General features: G+C 44.5%; 1 long non-coding RNA gene across 1 annotated transcript; it reads left to right on the top strand.

Annotated features, from left to right (window-relative positions):
• Positions 1–12,027: 12,027 nt before the first annotated feature.
• LOC123040916 (uncharacterized) lies at positions 12,028–19,114 on the top strand. The gene is made up of 4 exons (XR_006418323.1): positions 12,028–12,273; positions 12,410–17,421; positions 17,545–17,652; positions 19,023–19,114. It is a non-coding gene; the product is annotated as an uncharacterized lncRNA (long non-coding RNA).
• Positions 19,115–20,433: the final 1,319 nt, after the last annotated feature.

Here is a 20,433-nt window from a genome sequence, read left to right as displayed (position 1 = left end):
TGTAAGGTACGAGGTTAAGACTTAAAGATCGACCACGGCAGAATAGAGAGAAAGGACGAAGGTCGTCCCCTATGCTTAAGACGTAGGCTCTTCAGTATGCTATGTTGTGTACCGCACCTGAAGTGTGCCTTGCCATGAGTCAGTCAAGGGGTACAAGAGTGATCCATGAATGGATCACAGGACAGTGGTCAAAGTTATCCTTAGTAACTAGTGGACTAAGGGATTTTCTCGATTATGGAGGTGGTAAAAGAGTTCGTCGTAAAGGGTTACGTCGATGCAAGCTTAACACCTATCCGGATAGCTCTGAGTAGAGATACCGGATACGTATAATGGAGCAACAATTTAGAATAGCTCCAAGTAGAACAATTATTTGGAATAGCTCCAAATAGAGCGTGGTAGCTGCATCTAGGAGATGACATAGAGATTTGTAAAGCACACACGAATCTGAAAGGTTCAGATCCGTTGACTAAAACCTCTCTCACAAGCAGAACATGATCAAACCCCAGAACTCATTGAGTCTTAATCACATGATGATGTGAACTAGTTTAATGAGACTAGTAAACTCTTTGGATGTTGGTCACATGGTGATGTGACCTGTCAGTGTTAATCACATGGTGATGTGAACTAGATTATTGACTCTAGTGCAAGTGGGAGACTGTTGGAAATATGCCCTAGAGGCAATAATAAATTGATTATTATTATATTTCCTTGTTCATGATAATCGTTTATTATCCATGCTAGAATTGTATTGATAGGAAACTCAGATACATGTGTGGATACATAGACAACACCATGTCCCTAGTAAGCCTCTAGTTGACTAGCTCGTTAATCAATAGATGGTTACGGTTTCCTGACCATGGACATTGGATGTCGTTGATAACGGGATCACATCATTAGGAGAATGATGTGATGGACAAGACCCAATCCTAAGCCTAGCACAAGATCATGTAGTTCGTATGCTAAAGCTTTTCTAATGTCAAGTATCATTTCCTTAGACCATGAGATTGTGCAACTCCCGGATACCGTAGGAGTGCTTTGGGTGTGCCAAACGTCACAACGTAACTGGGTGGCTATAAAGGTACACTACGGGTATCTCTGAAAGTGTCTGTTGGGTTGGCTCGAATCGAGATTGGGATTTTGTCACTCCGTGTAAACGGAGAGGTATCTCTGGGCCCACTCGGTAGGACATCATCATAATGTGCACAATGTGACCAAGGGGTTGATCACGGGATGATGTGTTATGGAACGAGTAAAGAGACTTGCCGGTAACGAGATTGAACAAGGTATCGGTATACCGACGATCGAATCTCGGGCAAGTACCATACCGATAGACAAAGGGAATTGTATACGGGATCGATTGAGTCCTTGACATCGTGGTTCATCCGATGAGATCATCGTGGAACATGTGGGAGCCAACATGGGTATCCAGATCCCGCTGTTGGTTATTGACCGGAGAACATCTCGGTCATGTCTGCATGTCTCCCGAACCCGTAGGGTCTACACACTTAAGGTTCGATGACGCTAGGGTTATAAAGGAAGCTTGTATGTGGTTACCGAATGTTGTTCGGAGTCCCGGATGAGATCCCGGACGTCACGAGGAGTTCCGGAATGGTCCGGAGGTAAAGATTTATATATAGGAAGTCCTGTTTCGGCCATCGGGACAAGTTTCGGGGTCATCGGTATTGTATCGGGACCACCGGAAGGGTCCCGGGGGCCCACCGGGTGGGGCCACCTGCCCCGGGGGGGCACATGGGCTGTAGGGGGTGCGCCTTGGCCTACATGGGCCAAGGGCACCAGCCCCTAGAGGCCCATGCGCCAAGATATAGGAAAAAGGGGAGAGTCCTAAAGGGGGAAGGCACCTCCGAGGTGCCTTAGGGAGGATGGACTCCTCCCCCCTTCTTGGCCGCACCCCTTTCTTGGAGTAAGGGGCAAGGCTGCTCCTCCCCCTTCTCCCTTGCCCCTATATATAGTGGAGGGGAGGGAGGGCATCCATACCTGAGCCCTTGGCGCCTCCCTCCCTCCCGTGACACCTCCTCCTCTCCCGTAGGTGCTTGGCGAAGCCCTGCAGGATTGCCACGCTCCTCCATCACCACCACGCCGTTGTGCTGCTGCTGGATGGAGTCTTCCTCAACCTCTCCCTCTCTCCTTGCTGGATCAAGGCGTGGGAGACATCGTCGAGCTGTACGTGTGTTGAACGCGGAGGTGCCGTCCGTTCGGCACTAGGATCATCGGTGATCTGAATCACGACGAGTACGACTCCATCAACCCCGTTCACTTGAACGCTTCCGCTTAGCGATCTACAAGGGTATGTAGATGCACTCTCCTTTCTACTCGTTGCTGGTCTCTCCATAGATAGATCTTGGTGATACGTAGGAATTTTTTTGAATTTCTGCTACGTTCCCCAACATGTTTTGCCGGCCTTCTTATCCGCTAAGTACTTAGGGCAGTTCCGCTTCCAGTGACCGCTTCCCTTGCAATAAAAGCACTCAGTCTCGGGCTTGGGTCCATTCTTTGGCTTCTTCCCGGCAGCTTGCTTGCCGGGCGCGGCAACCTCCTTGCCGTCCTTCTTGAAGTTCTTTTTACCCTTGCCTTTCTTGAACTTAGTGGTTTTATTGACCATCAACACTTGATGTTCCTTCCTGACTTCTACCTCTGCTGATTTCAGCATAGCAAATACTTCAGGAATGGTCTTTTCCATCCCCTGCATATTGAAGTTCATCACAAAGCTCTTGTAGCTTGGTGGAAGCGACTGGAGGATTCTGTCAATGACCGCATCAACCGGGAGATTAACTCCCAGCTGAGTCAAGCGGTTATGCAACCCAGACATAGTGAGTATGTGCTCACTGACAGAACTGTTTTCCTCCATCTTACAGCTAAAGAATTTGTCGGAGACTTCATATCTCTCGACCCGGGCATGAGCTTGGAAAACCATTTTCAGCTCTTCGAACATCTCATATGCTCCATGTCTCTCAAAACATTTTTGGAGCCCCGGCTCTAGGCTGTAAAGCATGCCGCACTGAACGAGGGAGTAGTCATCGAAACGTGCCTGCCAAGCGTTCATAACGTCTTGTTCTACAGGGAGAACGGGTGCATCACCAAGCGGTGCTTGTAGGACATAATCTTTCTTGGCAGCTATGGGGATGATCCTCAGGTTTCGGACCCAGTCCGTATAGTTGCTGCCATCGTCTTTCAGCTTAGTTTTCTCTAGGAACGCGTTGAAGTTGAGGACTACGTTGGCCATTTGATCTACAAGACATATTGCAAAGATTTTAGACTAAGTTCATGATAATTAAGTTCAACTAATCAAATTATTAGTGAACTCCCACTTAGATTAGACATCCCTCTAGTCATCTAAGTATTACATGATCCGAGTTAAACTAGACCGTGTCCGATCATCACGTGAGACGGACTAGTCAACATCGGTGAACATCTTCATGTTGATCGTATCTTCTATACGACTCATGCTCGACCTTTCGGTCTTCTGTGTTTCGAGGCCATGTCTGTACATGCTAGGCTCGTCAAGTCAACCTAAGTGTTTGCATGTGTAAATCTGTCTTACACCCGTTGTATGTGAACGTCTGAATAAAACACCCGATCATCACGTGGTGTTTTGAAACAGCGAACTGTCGCAACGGTGCACAGTTAGGGGGAACACTTCTTGAAATTATTGTGAGGGATCATCTTATTTACTACCGTCGTTCTAAGTAAACAAGATGCAAAACATGATAAACATCACATGCAATCAAATAATAAACGTGACATGATATGGCCAATATCACATAGCTCCTTTGATCTCCATCTTGGGGCTCCATGATCATCTTGTCACCGGCTTGACACCATGATCTCCATCATCGTGTCTCCATGAAGTTGCTCACCAACTATTACTTCTACTACTATGGCTAACGCGTTTAGCAATAAAGTAAAGTAATTTACATGGCGTTTCTTGATGACACGCAGGTCATATAAAAGAATAAAGACAACTCCTATGGCTCCTGCCGGTTGTCATACTCATCGACATGCAAGTCGTGAATCCTATTACAATAGCATGAACATCTCATACATCACATATAGATCATTCATCATTCATCACAACTTTGGCCATATCATATCACAAACCACTTGCTGCAAAAACAAGTTAGACGTCCTCTAATTGTTGTTGCAAGTTTTACGTGGCTGAATTAGGGTTCTAGCAAGAACGTTTTCTTACCTACGTTAAAGCCACAACGTGATTTGTCAACTTCTATTTACCCTTCATAAGGACCCTGTTCATCGATTCCGCTCCAACTAAAGTAGGAGAGACAGACACCCGCCAGCCACCTTATGCAACTAGTGCATGTTAGTCGGTGGAACCAGTCTCACGTAAGCGTACGTGTAAGGTTGGTCCGGGCCGCTTCATCCCACAATACCGCTGAAGCAAGAAAGGACTAGTAACGGCAAGAAAGTTGACAAATCTACACCCACAACAAATTGTGTTCTACTCGCGCAAGAAGAACTACGCATAGACCTAGCTCTGATACCACTGTTGGGGAACGTTGCAGAAAACAAAAATTTTCCTACTCGTTTCACCAAGATCATCTAGGAGTTCATCTAGCAACAAAAATTTTCCTACTCGTTTCACAAAAATTTTCCTACTCGTTTCACCCAGGAGCCACTACGGGCACTAGTAAGGTACACATCAATTACATGTATATCACATATACCTTTTGTTTTGTTGGAAATATGCCCTAGAGGCAATAATAAATTGATTATTATTATATTTCCTTGTTCATGATAATCATTTATTATCCATGCTAGAATTGTATTGATAGGAAACTCAGATACATGTGTGGATACATAGACAACACCATGTCCCTAGTAAGCCTCTAGTTAACTAGCTCGTTAATCAATAGATGGTTACGGTTTCCTGACCATGGACATTGGATGTCATTGATAACAGGATCACATCATTAGGAGAATGATGTGATGGACAAGACCCAATCCTAAGCCTAGCACAAGATCATGTAGTTCGTATGCTAAAGCTTTTCTAATGTCAAGTATCATTTCCTTAGACCATGAGATTGTGCAACTCCCGGATACCGTAGGAGTGCTTTGGGTGTGCCAAACGTCACAACGTAACTGGGTGGCTATAAAGGTACACTACGGGTATCTCTGAAAGTGTCTGTTGGGTTGGCACGAATCGAGATTGGGATTTTGTCACTCCGTGTAAACGGAGAGGTATCTCTGGGCCCACTCGGTAGGACATCATCATAATGTGCACAATGTGACCAAGGGGTTGATCACGGGATGATGTGTTACGGAACGAGTAAAGAGACTTGCCGGTAACGAGATTGAACAAGGTATCGGTATACCGACGATCGAATCTCGGGCAAGTACCATACCGCTAGACAAAGGGAATTGTATACGGGATCGATTGAGTCCTTGACATCGTGGTTCATCCCATGAGATCATCGTGGAACATGTGGGAGCCAACATGGGTATCCAGATCCTGCTGTTGGTTATTGACCGGAGAACGCCTCGGTCATGTCAGCATGTCTCCCGAACCCATAGGGTCTACACACTTAAGGTTCGATGACGCTAGGGTTATAAAGGAAGCTTGTATGTGGTTACCGAATGTTGTTCGGAGTCCCGGATGAGATCCCGGACGTCACGAGGAGTTCCGGAATGGTCCGGAGGTAAAGATTTATATATAGGAAGTCCTGTTTCGGCCATCGGGACAAGTTTCGGGGTCATCGGTATTGTACCGGGACCACCGGAAGGGTCCCGGGGGCCCACCGGGTGGGGCCACCTGCCCCGGGGGGCCACATGGGCTGTAGGGGGTGCGCCTTGGCCTACATGGGCCAAGGGCACCAGCCCCTAGAGGCCCATGCGCCAAGATATAGGAAAAAGGGGAGAGTCCTAAAGGGGGAAGGCACCTCCGAGGTGCCTTGGGGAGGATGGACTCCTCCCCCTCTCTTAGCCGCACCCCTTCCTTGGAGGAAGGGGCAAGGCTGCGCCTCCCCCCTCTCCCCTGCCCCTATATATAGTGGAGGGGAGGGAGGGCATCCATACCTGAGCCCTTGGCGCCTCCCTCCCTCCCGTGACACCTCCTCCTCTCCCGTAGGTGCTTGGCGAAGCCCTGCAGGATTGCCACGCTCCTCCATCACCACCACGCCATTGTGCTGCTGCTGGATGGAGTCTTCCTCAACCTCTCCCTCTCTCCTTGCTGGATCAATGCGTGGGAGACATCGTCGAGCTGTACGTGTGTTGAACGCGGAGGTGCCGTCCGTTCGGTACTAGGATCATCGGTGATCTGAATCACGACGAGTACGACTCCATCAACCCCGTTCACTTGAACGCTTCCGCTTAGCGATCTACAAGGGTATGTAGATGCACTCCCCTTTCTACTCGTTGCTGGTCTCTCCATAGATAGATCTTGGTGTTACGTAGGAAAATTTTTGAATTTCTGCTACGTTCCCCAACAGAAGCACCGAGTCTTGCGGCGGTGAGGACGTCGGAGCGGCGTGCGATTTCTCCCAGAGGATCGTCGTCCAAGGTCTCCTAGCCCCGACGAGGAGGAGAATCGCCTGGCGAATCCGTGGGAGCAGCGATGAATTGCCTTCTCTTCGGGGGGAGGGGAACTGGCGGGGAGGAGATAAGAGCGTAGTAACCGCAGGGCCTCGTCCCTTCCAACTGTAGATCGTTCCTCGGCGAAGGGGTGAGGCTATTATTTACTACTAGTACTAGCATTATGGAACGTCATGGGATTGCATTATACTGTAACTAATAGCACTAGTAAGAAATTTTTGGCACTAGGTAGTAGTTTTTGGCGTGGATTAAGAAATTTTGGGTATGTTTTTGCCATTTTTTGTACTCGCCAACTAGTGTCAAAAAACGTCTTACATTATGTGACGGAGGAGTACATACTCGTACTGTAGCAGTACCAGTACTACTTTTCTCAACTACGAGTATTAGTGCAATGTACTGTACTTCTAGTCTAGTCTAGTCTAGTATAGTGCACCAGTTTTGAACTCTTGAATCTCAGGGCCAAGGAGCTACAGTTGGAAGTGGAGGGTACTACTGTTCTCTAGAACCATCGCTGTACTATCAATGCAGGGGAAGTACACCTGCGTAGTGGCCTAGTGGGTACTCTCGGTGCTATATTCAGCCGCTCCTCTCACGTAGGAGTAGCTGGCCTACTCAGCCGCTCCTCTCACGCACACACTAGCAGCCTGTTTATCAGTGACGGTTACTGCGGTCTACGGGGGCAGAACATTTGAGTTATTTGATACAGCGAGACTAGGCTTTTCGCTTCTATTTTGTAGAGGTGTAATGGATCTCGTCGAACTTTGTTAGTAGTTCCTTCTTTATGAATGAGATGAAGCAAAGCTTTCGCCTCTGTTTCAAAAAAAACACGTCAAGAGGAATTTCTTTTATAGTAGAGCCGATAATGGAGTGAAGTCCATGCGTGCAACGCCACAAGCTACAGAGTACTAGTAGTACAACACTTTACATAGAGTACAGAGCCATATTGCATAGTTCCCAGTGCCCCGCCAGGCTTTTCCGGCTCCTCGGGCTTAATTGGGAGGCGCTAGTTTAAATATGCTACTACTAGCTGATGAGGAAGCTGCAAGCGAGGTGCGGCTAGGGCGAGCACGCGAGCCACGGGATGCTAGGAAGGAAACCCGTTCATGTGGCTAGGCTGTCCAGTGCACCCAGATTGTGGGGCCGCACGTCCGTTTGACTTCAAAACTCAAACTACCCGTGTAAAATATTGGCTCGTAGCGAAGTGTAGTAGTACTATTTTTTTTAAAGGCCGCCGTGCGTTCGGCCGGGATCGAACCCACAAAACGAGGTATACACTCCCGCGACCACTAGTAGTACTCGTTGGAGTACAATGCATCCTAGAATCGCCTTTTGTCGCTAGTAGTACGTACATTGTTCCTTACAAGAAACCCCTAATAATGCAAGAAACCACTAAAATGCCAAGAAACTACTACCACTTGCATACGTGGCAGACTTAAGATAAGACTACCTTATCAACCATTGTACATGATCTTACCAACCAAAATCCTCGAGTCACCTCCTACCTCCGGCCCGTCCACCTAGTCATCCTCGGCCATGGGACGCAGCTACCGCCACCGGCAGAAGGCGAGATCAAAACCGCCGGCGGTGCGAAGCCCATGTTGCGGCAGCCCGGATGCCAGCTCCGTCCGGCGCTCGCGGCCGCTGGCTATCCAAGATAGCTTCGTCCAGCTGCTTGTATGCAAGGTTTGCTAGCTAGATTGGCACGGCGGTGCGGCGACTTGCTCACACGCGCCGCGCTCAGGCCAGCCATCTGGCTGAGCAAAGGCCAGCGCGGCGGCTTGCTCGCTCGTGAGGCACGCTCGGGCTAGCCTGCCAACCCGTGTGGAGGCCAGCGCGGCGTCCGGCCCATCCGGCGGAGCGGCGGCCAACTCGCTCATCACCGGCGCCACCGACGAACACGCATCAGTACTATTTGAAGTAATGTTCAGGAAAATAATGAATTTGAGGGGGAATAATATGATAGAAGGTCAGATGTGGGTCCCTCGTGTCAACGGTCAAACAAAATGTGTTGGTTTAAGCTGCCTCATTAGCACGGATGTGTGGGCCAACCCAGTCATAAATGGGTTTAAACGAACCTAATCGGTAGGAGTACTAGGTACTACCTCTCTCTCAGTTTACACGGCGTGCGCGTACCCCTAGGTTGTCAATTTGACCAACCTAATACAAGTCATATATTACAAAAAATATACCAACATAAACTATGGAGTTTCTACTTTCAAAAGGTATAATTTCTGCTATATAGTTTATATTAGGGTGATAAAATTGACAACCTAGGTATACGCGCAAGACTTGTAAACTGAAACGGGGGTAGTAGTAGTTTTTGGTGTGGATTAAGAAATTTTGGGTATGTTTTTGCTATTTTTTGTACAATAGATTCTTCCTAGGGCTGGTTGAAAGTGGTAGTTGTTTGTCAAATACTCTACATATTGTAAGTAGGAGTGGAAGTTAAGCTTTGGAAGCCAATAAGCAAGGCTAGTTACATAGTGCATATGTGTACATGATTGAAAGTAAATATCAACCATGAGTGACTAATATCTTGATGGAAAACTCAAAACTATGGAATACTAGAAAAAAATACATGGTTGGAAATACTAGCAATGTTCATGTCTGTTGCAACGAATCATAATTAGAATAATACTTATTCACAAACTTGGTACAAAACACCCTAATTGTCAGAAACGACGGATGGCAGACACACCAGCATCACCAACTTAGTCTTGTGTAGGAGTACTAGCAAGATCTATGCATTAACGGAACATCAAGATGCATTTTTTATAAAAACACTTGTTGTGATTGACCCTTGCGGGATAATCTCATGTGTAAAAACTAATGATATCTCGAGAAATATGAGATAAGGTGAAGAGGAGTTGGGTGTGGTGGTGGTTGGTGGTCGGACTGAGTGGAGGCGTGGGGATTGACGACACCAGCAGCGGCCACTAGGCCAGTTTGTTCCAGAGGCTTCCTTTCTTAATTGCTCAACAATGAGGTTTGTTGGAGATAAGGATGAACGAGGGAAGGTCTTGTCTGCAAATGTGGAGAGGGATGCGGGTATCTTTTAGTTTAATTTCCATCCGTCAGATATAGATCAGACGGTCTATATTGCAAGATGGCACACATACCATCATCACCAACTCGGTTTTTTATAAAAGAAGAAACATAAGTATGGAGATACAAACGTATTATCGATACTTGCTTCCGTAAACTAGCATCTACATTCTATTCAACGCCTCGGCATGTGGGGCCTTAGCACAATGACTTCTCGACTGTGTAAAACAAAGATTTTCCCATCGCCGACAAGGCGGGGGTGACGGCGGCGCGCTCTTTGGCTTGCTCTAGTCCTAGTAGTCATACTAGGTGGTCTAAGCATGTGTAGATTTATTCTTTTTCACATCTCGTGTTCGCCGTACTGCCACGACTGTTGATGAGTAGACGGTAAGTTATTCATGGGGAAACCCTTGTTGGGCGTGTTTGTGAGAGAGAGAGAGAGAGAGAGAGTGTGCGTGTGCGATATGTTAGAGACTGAGGCAATGATAACATATTCTTTGTGTCTATGTGTGTGGAGGATAGAGAGAGACATGTACATGGGGCTTTGTGTTGTGTAACGTGGAGACACATATATATAATTAGAGAGTGAGTGTGTGAGATACACATGCGGACATGGGGAGAGATGAGGATCCAGATAAATGGGTGTTTGTGTGTGTCTGTGTGTGTTTGTGCATGCGTTTGTATGTGACAGGGAGAGAGAGTATGTGGAGTAGAGAGACCACTGATGATGTAAACCTAGTATAAGGGAAGGGGGAATGGTGTGACATGTGTAGTAGCGAGATAGCACGGGTGCGGGCGGGGGGAGCAGACTATTTGAAAGAGACATCGAGTGTGTGTGGGGGCAGGGGTGTGAGAGCGAGAGAAAGAGAGAGCTAGCGACGGAGAGAGAGAGAGAGAGAGAGGAGGGAGGGAGGGAGGGAGGGAGGGAGGAGGAGGGAGGGAGGGAGGGAGGGAGGGAGAGAGAGAGAGAGAGAGAGAGAGAGAGAGAGAGAGAGAGAGAGAGAGACAGAGACAGAGACAGAGAGACAGAGAGAGAGGAAGAGAGGGGGCGAGAGGGGTCGTTTGTGTCCATAAATGGTGTATAGATAGGGAGACAATGTTGATTTGTCCGAAATTGGCCTATGAACGGAGACGCAGGGGAAGCGAGTCATCGTGTGTGTGATAGGGACTTCATGAGAGATCTAGAATAGATGGTGTAGAGAACAATGTGCGAAATCGAGAACGATTATACATTAGGGAGCTATGCAAAGAGTCACGACATATATGTATACAGGGAAGGAGCTAGGGCGGGTCCGCATGTGGGAGAGATAGAAAGAGAGTGGTGCACAAGGAGACAAAGTGTGCTTGTTTGCAGTGAGGGTGGTGTGTGAGGTGAGTGCGCGAGAACCACATAACTAGGGAGATAGACGTTTGGGGGCAACGTTTTGTGTGTATGGGAAATATACACTCTACATAGTGCGTGTGCTTGGGTAAGAGAGATAGCGGGAGACCTAGAGAGTGAGGGAAGAGATGTGTGCATGCCCGGGAGACAAAGTGATAGAGACCTATGTTGGGGTCCGGACTTTACAAGAGAGAGGGGTGCTAATGTGCTCGTGTGTTGGTGTCTGGGGGAGAGAACGACTTCTCTATGTGTGTGTGTGGTGGGGGGGGGATGACTTCAGATAAAGAGTGAGGTGTCTATATTTGAGGGACTTTAGCGTAATTGAGATATTGTGCACTCATGGTTGATCAATTTGTTTCACAGTTTGTACTATGAGATAACGATACTTTTGAACATGCGTGATATACCTTGATGTACCAGAATTACAAACCTAAGATTGGAATTTTGGAATTCGACTCCATCATTAGCTTTTGTAATTCATTTAAACGGAGGTACATTTTTTAAGCCGGAATTTCGTGATTTCAAATTCATATATCAAACCTAGAGATATACACATACGGGGATGTTCAAACTTTATAATCATTCACTTTATTCATACACATACACATTTTCGCTTTTGTCATCATATTTAGGATAAACACATTTGGAATTTCATTTGAATTGGACCGTATGATGGTATTTGCTTATAGCAGCTCAATGATCCATATTTGAATTGAATGGGCAATCTAAGTTTTGAGTTGGAGACATTGATTTTCAAAACTTGCATTTTTTTTTGCGTGCAAAACAAACAAATTGTCGGCCATGATATCATAGTCGGCCGTACGAGAGCAGAATCTTATATCTTATATCTTATATTTACTAATTGGAGGCACCATACGAGGCACCAGGTTAATCCTTACAGTTAAATCATTAATTACCATTGGATCAAAAGATGAACAGTTGAGATGACTCCTTTGACGGCAATTATCCCCACCTCTCTTCCACTAAAAAAACATGCAGTTCGTGTCTTCTTCCCCAAAAAACAACCTATCCCCGACCTCTCTTCTTTCTCTCTCCATACGAGGATGACACCGATGAGAGTTGTGGGGATGGCGGCGGTTGAGCGGTTCAGGCACGGAGACAGGAGGCGCAAGAGGACGGGGATGGACCAGATTGGGCGGCTTGGGGTCGGATCCCGCCGGCGGTGGAGGGCTCGCGGCGACCTTGGAGGCCGGGCATTGAAGAACTCGGGGCGGCAGTGGTGCTCGGCCATGGAGGGCTCTCTGTGATGATGTTGGCCCTAGGTTCGAGCTCCCACAGGCAGCATCCTCCTCTGCCTCTTTTCTCTTCCACAATCTAACAAAAAGTTTTGTTAAATTAATCTGCAAAGATCGATCGAGTGGACGTTTGATCAGGGAGGTTGTGCACTTGTGTGTTCAGGTTAACCAAGCCAGCCTTCTGGCTGGAGCAACTATGTGCAAGCATCGTGCAGGCATCATGTCAGGCAAGGAATCAAGCCAAGGTCTGCGGATACGACTTGACGTGCGACAGGGCGGAGCACCTATGCTGGAACATACGGGATTGCAGCTGCACGCTGGAGGAAGGGGGCATAAGATGCGATGCGCTTACGGGCCATGATCAGGTGCGGAGATGCCAAAGTAGAGGTTCTGGGTGGATGGACTTCGATATTCGGGTGATCTTCTCCGGCTTTTCTTTGAGAATATTGAGATGGCACCATTGCGTGATATCTGCTGCAGAAGAGTACGTATTTCGTCCATGATTGTTGCTATGATTGATGTCGTACTACTCGAGAAACATGGCAACAACAGCCATGATCCATCTCTGCCGATGTGGTTGACAGTTTGACACTCACAACATGGTACTCCCTCCTTCTAGATGTACAGATTTATCTCCCTAGCTGTGTATGGATGAAATTGGGGGTCACATATTCGATGCATGTTATGTATCTCTGTACCCATGGTAGGTACTGCGATTACACTAACAATGTGCATCAGATCTTTCTCTTTCTTAGTTTGTTTGCATGATAATGCTTGACTGCTTTTGACAGCCGATGGATATGCAGTAAGCTACAGAGACACTCCATGCAGGTATTAAGCATCATTGGAGGTCAATAGCCTAATGTATTAATCAGCGCACATAGAGACATGGCAATGTGTTGGATACAACCTCTAATCACCTTCATACTCAAGGTGGATACAACCTCTAATCACCTTCATACTGAAGGTACGTACAACTAGCTTCTGCAATTAGTTGACCCTGTTTAGTTTTCTCCTTCCCTAGAACATGACTATCATATTTTACTAAAAATGAGTTCTTATTAGAACACAACATATAATAATGAGATGTGGTATTTTTCAAGAAAATCTCATATGACTGTAGTATTTTTCATGTGAGACTAAGGGACAAGGAAGCTGCAGTTCGTTTTTCCAGTACAAATGTCAGGCAGATGTTTGTTCAAACGATATGTGAGAATGGGCTTCTTTTCTCATTCCTTGATTGGTATTTGGACCTCCTAGAGTAATTACATGAGTTATGAAAAAATTGACTGTATGTTGCTCCTTTTGGACTGTTCTAACCTGATGTTCACATTCATATATAGCCTAGTTTTGGGAGTATTAAAATAAGTTGAATTAGTATCCCCAGGAAAGCCGTGAACAGATATGCTGACCACTTATATTTGTCTAAAATTGAGGTCATTTTCATCTAATAAAATTCTTCCATGTATACCCTCATAGATTATTTCCGAGGCAGCAACAAGAAACAATATGGGCCTACTGAATACTTGCCGGCCTGAGAAGTTGCACAGGTACGTAGCCGATTGAAAGCTGCTGGCCAATGCTTTAGCCAGCAACACACACATGTACGCAACCAGCTATCCAAGAAGGCAGGTGGACTGATTCCGGCTGGCTGCAAACAAGCAGGCAAACCGCAGGCACACAACGTAGATCAAAATCTTGCTGAAACACATGCACGCCGCACGCACGCGACGCCTGTCATTGGCCTGAGTATTTATTATTACTTCGATCTGAGTTTTACAAGGGGAGTGGGATTACATGGGTATATATAACAGCGAGGGATGCAATGACATCATGCCGATTTTAAGATTATCTAACAATTCAAACATTATTCATAAATATCTTTGAAATCGTCACATTGTTATCATTATTATTAGTGCAGGCTGGATTGATAGATGGCAGGTAGTATAGTCCAACTTTGGCTACATAAGAACGAACCAATTGGTGCATCATATATGCCATGCGTTTGGGTGATGACTGCTACAGACTCCCGATGTTCTCTTTGAGTACTAACTACATGTTTCCTGTTACTTTTTAAGGTTAGTTCCTTGAATTTTCAGTGTTCATTCTTCTGAAGACTAATATCTAATTTTACATGGCTATCGTCTTATTTTTATTACTTCATCATTAACCTTAAATACAAATTTTATGTGCCAATTAATTAAGTGATGTATATTAGCCAGTTGAAAGCCTCTTTTTCCACCAACTACATTTTCAGAAAACCAGACAAAACATCACTACATTTAGAACCCATGTATCATGAATTTCCCCATTTGTTTTCTTTCTCGCCATAGTTTACTTATCATTAAGAAATAATGCCAATCAGTACCAACATAAGAGTAGATGTGTTGTGACAGGTGATGATCTAAGAGTATTTTATTATTCCTCATTCAGTGTGCACTTTTCCAATTTCTAATTTACTATGTGTGTTCTGCAGTCTAAGATGGAGGATATATGGTCTTTGATGTCAGCTTTACAAAACATATATATTCATTGTTTAGACAACTTTTCGCAAGTTCGTTGCACATTTCTATCAATATGCTGTATCATTACATCACTCACTATCTTTTTTGATGGGCCTTAATGTGCTTGATATTCTATAAATTACTTTCGAGATGTGCTATAGCACATAGCAAGTGGGTCGTTTTTACTTCCAGACATTAATCCACACCAAAAGATTAGTCTAGCCTTTAGGATTCTAAATTTAATGGTTATGATCTATTAGAGCGCCGTTCTTTTATTTGTAAAGCAAATCACACATGTCCATGCATACATTAAAAGGAATTAGACCTGCACGTATCAAATAGGCCCTGCAACCTCAAGCCTATTCCTGGTTGAAAGATCTAGATGATATTCAACTATATTTTAATTTTATTTTGGATAGTGTTTAAGAAACAAGGATTACCGTCAGTGACCAATTGACCAGCACAATGTCAATAATAAGAATTACGACATAGTTTGCTTCGGATACTTAGTTCTCAATTTTCTTTATGTCAACATATTGGTAGCTGATGTGATAAAAGGTGCCAGACAGGACATTGGCGCATCAATCATCGTTACAGCAGGTGTGCACATCACAGCAGAGCTACAAGTTCATTTTTCCATGTTTAACATAAATCAGATCTTCCCAGTGCAAGTACTGAGACAGGTTGTGCTGAGGTTTGCCCATGTTGTCAACTGCATGTTCTAGGAGAATTTTTTTGTTGTACCTGATACAGTACACTTCGATGATGATATCTTAGTCAACCTTTTGTTGCAGTTTTTAATGAACAGATAGTCTTTCATGAAGGATATATTACCTTTCATCAAAAAATGGAATTCCATTTAGACTGGAAATATTTAGTTTACATGATACAAATCGAACCCTTAAGGTGATCAGATATATGTTTTAAGTTATGGCCGTTTGCTCTCCAGTCACTGGTATTCAGTTTTTTCATCAAGTTTTGATGAAACAGGGAGGAAACCCTGAACAATAATGGACTCACTAGCATGTACATGATGTGTCTCTTTCTTAAACTGGACTGAATGCTTCTTATTATATTTTGTTCTGAGGAGTTGATGGTCTGATGTCGTATATGTTTAGTTGCTCTATACTGTCATAATTCTATGATGCAAAGCATTGTATATTTTTTTCATCAAGTAACCCTTATAGCAGCCTCTCCTCTAATATGCGTGTGTGTGTGTTGTTACCTCTTTTTTCCTGCATTTTAATTTCTACACCACAATCAAATGTGAATATGTACGTTTTGCCTAGCCAATAATTACTAAACTAATCATTTTTTAATATCCGCACAATATATTTATTATGAATAATTTCTTTGAGAAAATGCCATTTGTTAACTCGCAATAATCATTAACTTCACACAACAAAATTAGAATATATAAAACTCAGTCTGTAGAAGCTATAGCTATGTTTTACCTCGGAAGTAGTTGCCTGCTGGTGCACATTTTTTAATACCTACTTTAGAATGTTATTTATCAAATTTACAAAGCATGGTTACGTGTACCTTTACTCCAAGGTCATTGTTTCTCTTTTATAAAACAAAAATTACACGTATTTGGGTGCAATTTGAAGAGAAATTTGTAAAGTGTGTGCATATATATCATGACACTAGCATCCAGTGCGATGCATTTGATACTACTTCCACTTGATCTCTTGGATTATTAGAGAATTCATTAAGTGACGACAGATTATTAGAGAATTCATTAAGTGACGGCTACTGGTGAATTTATGGACGATATTACACTAGAGGTGCAACAACGGATAGGTCAATTAAGATCCGGATAAAAACACACAGTCATTGTGATTGTGATGTTCAGTGCATACAAATTTTTAGGAGTTTCACTAGGATAATATAGAATGCAGGAAGAAACTATGTACTCCCTCTGTATCACAACATAAGATGTTTTTTTCTAGATTAGATTAAAAGAACGACTTATATTTTGATAAGGAGTACTTAAGAAGTTCACCCCCACTATATGATTTATCTCAACATGCAAGCTGTCCACGTCACCATAGTGCCACATCACCCTTCAGTTTCCAAACAACACTCAATTAATCTTTTTTCTGTGACCAACCACTCTCGGTCTTTCACCTAGCGCGCTCTTCCACTCAGGAAGAAAAATTCTCCCTGAAGCGAGCGGCCGCCGTTTCCTCTTCCAATCACAAGCAGCCTGACCGAAGTCTAGACGCATCATAACTCACTTCCGTCGGCGTCTCATCTTCATCTCCTCCTTCCCCTAAAAAGGCGTTTTACCTCCTCTTTATTTTTCCTTTCCCTTCATCTCCCCCGTATAGTTTTACTCACGCAAACGAATCATCTCTCTGTCTTATTATTGCATCCAATTCAATAGCAGTATATAGCTAGCCATCGGATCAGATATTGCACAACTACCAGATCGAAAAAAATCCTCTCCTTCAGTAGCGGATGGTGATGTTGAACTGCTGATGGTGCCACGCCACCACAGACCTGCACGCATCTGCCGACCCGGGCTCCTATGATCACCGGTTAAACTGAGCCCCGTTGCCCATCAATAGAGTGTGTGGGTTCCGGTGGCCCGAGCCCGTGCCCAGTGCTAACCATGATCCACATACGCCATCGTCGGCGCCATCCTCGAACATCACCTGCAGGAAAGGTGGGGGCTCTCCTTCCTCTGTCTTTTCAGATCTGAGCAATTTTTCTTTCCTTTTTCTTTGCATGGATCTGAGCAATTTTTGTGATTTAGCTTTAGATTGATTCTCTGATTTGGGTGTGGTAGGAAGCCTCTTTTTAGCAGCTCCGCTCGGTCTCCAAGCACCTTCTCTCCGGCAGAAAGTCCAGCCAATTTCTCTCACCTACAAACCTTTCTGATTTGAAGAACAATTGGGTAAGCATTCTGAATTTCTAATTAAGAAAATAGGGAGATGCTCTAAACAATGTTTCCTGACTTTTCATATTGTTCCATCCAAGGTTCAAAAAAAGTTATGTGGTTATTATTTCTTAGACTAAATCATTCTTCTATGCAGTACGACAAATTCCCGCAGCAACGCGCGGGGTGTTATCTATTTGTAGTAATTCATGAGCTCATGCTTAGTTACATGTGTGGTAGAATGGTAAGAATATGCATGTTATGTTGCTCCCCTGATATACATGAAAGTAGTGTTCAGTTTCGTTTGTGGTTTTCCGTTAACATCAGAATATTATATGTTCCCACATTTGCATTCCGGTTTCTGAAACGTTGCTGACCTATGCTTTTCTTTTGCGGCATAAATTTTGTTTTGGCATGAGCTTTTGGCACATGTCAAAAGAGAATATGCATATTGTATTTGCTAATAATAACAACACTATCATGCCTTTCAATACATTCAAATATAATCTTGGTGTATGATTACATTAAAAACCAATAATGTTTGAAAGTAAACTTTCAAAAGCTTAATACAAACTATGTGAATTCATTATTAATTCTTATATAACATAAACAATGTTTTTAAATATTATTCTACGCATTTAAAATATAAATAACTAGCCCGTGCAGTTGCACGGGTTGATGACTAGTACTTATAATTTTAGGCGCCAAAAGCTTTCAAACTTCCCGCTCACATCGAAATATCACGCGCCCGAAAGTTTAGCCCTGCGATATTCCTTTTTTACCCCTGCCACATGAACGGAAAAGGGCTGCTTTGGTAACTCCATTGTTTTCCCCTCTTTGCCCCCAACGTTCTTCCCCAGAGCCCCTCCCCTTCCGCTCCCCGACCCCCCAACCACGGCAAGCCGCCGAATCTAGTCCTCCGCCGCAGCGGTGGACCTCACACCCCGCCGGATCTACCTTCCGCACCTTGGAACCCCCAACTGCCAACTCACCACTTCACCGGAGCCGCTTCAGCGACTGGCTTGTCCACCGCTCCAGATCTCCTTGACCGCCATCATGGTCCACCGCACCGGATCTGCTTAACCGGCGCCCTCGTCCACCACAGTGTAGGCCCTTCACTGACTCCCTCGTCCACCCCTTCGCTGGCCCTTCATACAAGCCCTTGTCCTCGGTAACAGATCCGCCTCACCGAAAGCATTGTACAACGCGCCCGCCGAAGCCTTCGTCCACTGCACCGGATCCGCTCCACGTACGCCATATTCAACTCCACCGGCCCTGCTTTACCGACGCTATAGCCTCATGGTTATTTCGATTTGTACTCCTTTGGTTTTTCTCTTTATCGTGCAACTGTTCACTTACCACAGATGAGCTTTCTTGTATGTCGACAGGCGCCACAACCGTAGCACTGGAGCCGCTTCAGCGACGGCGAAAGCCGGCCCAAAGTCAACCGCAACACGAGCACCATCGATGATCCTTAGCTATCAAGTATGACAACGATACCCATACGCCGCCGAGAATCAGGTACTATCATCCAACGGCCGGCGCCTACGTTCACTTTTCTAGCATAAGCACCGCACCTTTGAATTTCTTCAGGGCATCATTTAGTTTTTCATGAGATGCGTTATTCTGCTTGCACCTGTAGGGCCATACTTCTGGCAGTGGACATGTTACATGTGCTAAATTACATACCAGTGCAGATATAGTTAATATGCTTTAGTTTTGTTCTGATGCCACCTGTTGGTTTCATCAGACTGGTTAATGTTCTCTATGCTTAATTACACATCAGCAAACTAGCATGTGGTTCTGCTGCTTTTTGTTCGTTTTACCCTACATTTTCTGATGCTAGCTATTACATCACTGCTCCGAGCCTCTGTTCATTACTTGTTTGTGTGTTCTTAATCTTCCCAAGTTGCATGACTAATTTGATGCTTCTATTAATTATGGAGCTGCCAACCCCATCAAGCAAAATATTTGTTCTTTTGGGGCTGGCACCTCGAACAAGCATAAAAATAGAGGGAAGCAGATATATTGTCGTGTATGCACACACCCTTCTTTCATTAGTTTAGATGAACCATTGATGATCAATTTGGATCAGTGCATGCGATTAAAATTAATTTTACCTAAATAGATGGTGCAGAATAAAGTATAACAACTATTATTTGCAACCACGGGATGCTGACGATATTTTCAAAGAACATTGCAACAGCAGCTAGGCTTCACAACAACATATGGTAAGCCAATGTGTTTTAGTACATGTGAAATGTAATGCGAGTGGGCTGCTTTCTTGGCTTGTGCCCTCAACATGTAATCCTACCGAATTACAAATAGTTCAGTTGTCTGCTTTCCTGTATTGCTTGATTCAAATGCTTGTTTGTTGTTACGCTATACCTGAGTTGGGCAATATGTCAGCAGTGCCTGTTGTACTATCATAAAGAAATGCATGCCTATTTCATTTGAGTCCTTAACTTTTCCTCTCAACTTCATCACAAGACTGTGTTCATAGTTTATATGAGGCCACACTGTTAAGTGCTTTCTCAGATTATTTCAACTGCTTAGATGCCTTGGCAACTTAAATATAGTGGTTGTACACTCCCTTTGAACTAGGGATGTCAACTTGGTCTCTTTTAATCCCGATTAAAGTCCACTAGTGGTATGATAGTTCAGAAGAGTTTTTGTTTTTTGAGGAAAATGAACTAGGGAGGTAGCAAAAACTAACTAGATGGGACTGGCGGATGTCGATTATTTTCCACTTACATCACTAGTTTCATCTTACCATTTTAATTTCTTTTCGCCTGATGC

The sequence above is a fragment of the Triticum aestivum genome, chromosome 2B, assembly GCF_018294505.1.
Source record: "Triticum aestivum cultivar Chinese Spring chromosome 2B, IWGSC CS RefSeq v2.1, whole genome shotgun sequence".
Taxonomy (NCBI): Eukaryota; Viridiplantae; Streptophyta; class Magnoliopsida; order Poales; family Poaceae; genus Triticum; species Triticum aestivum.
This window is presented reverse-complemented; position numbering and strand designations above follow the sequence as displayed.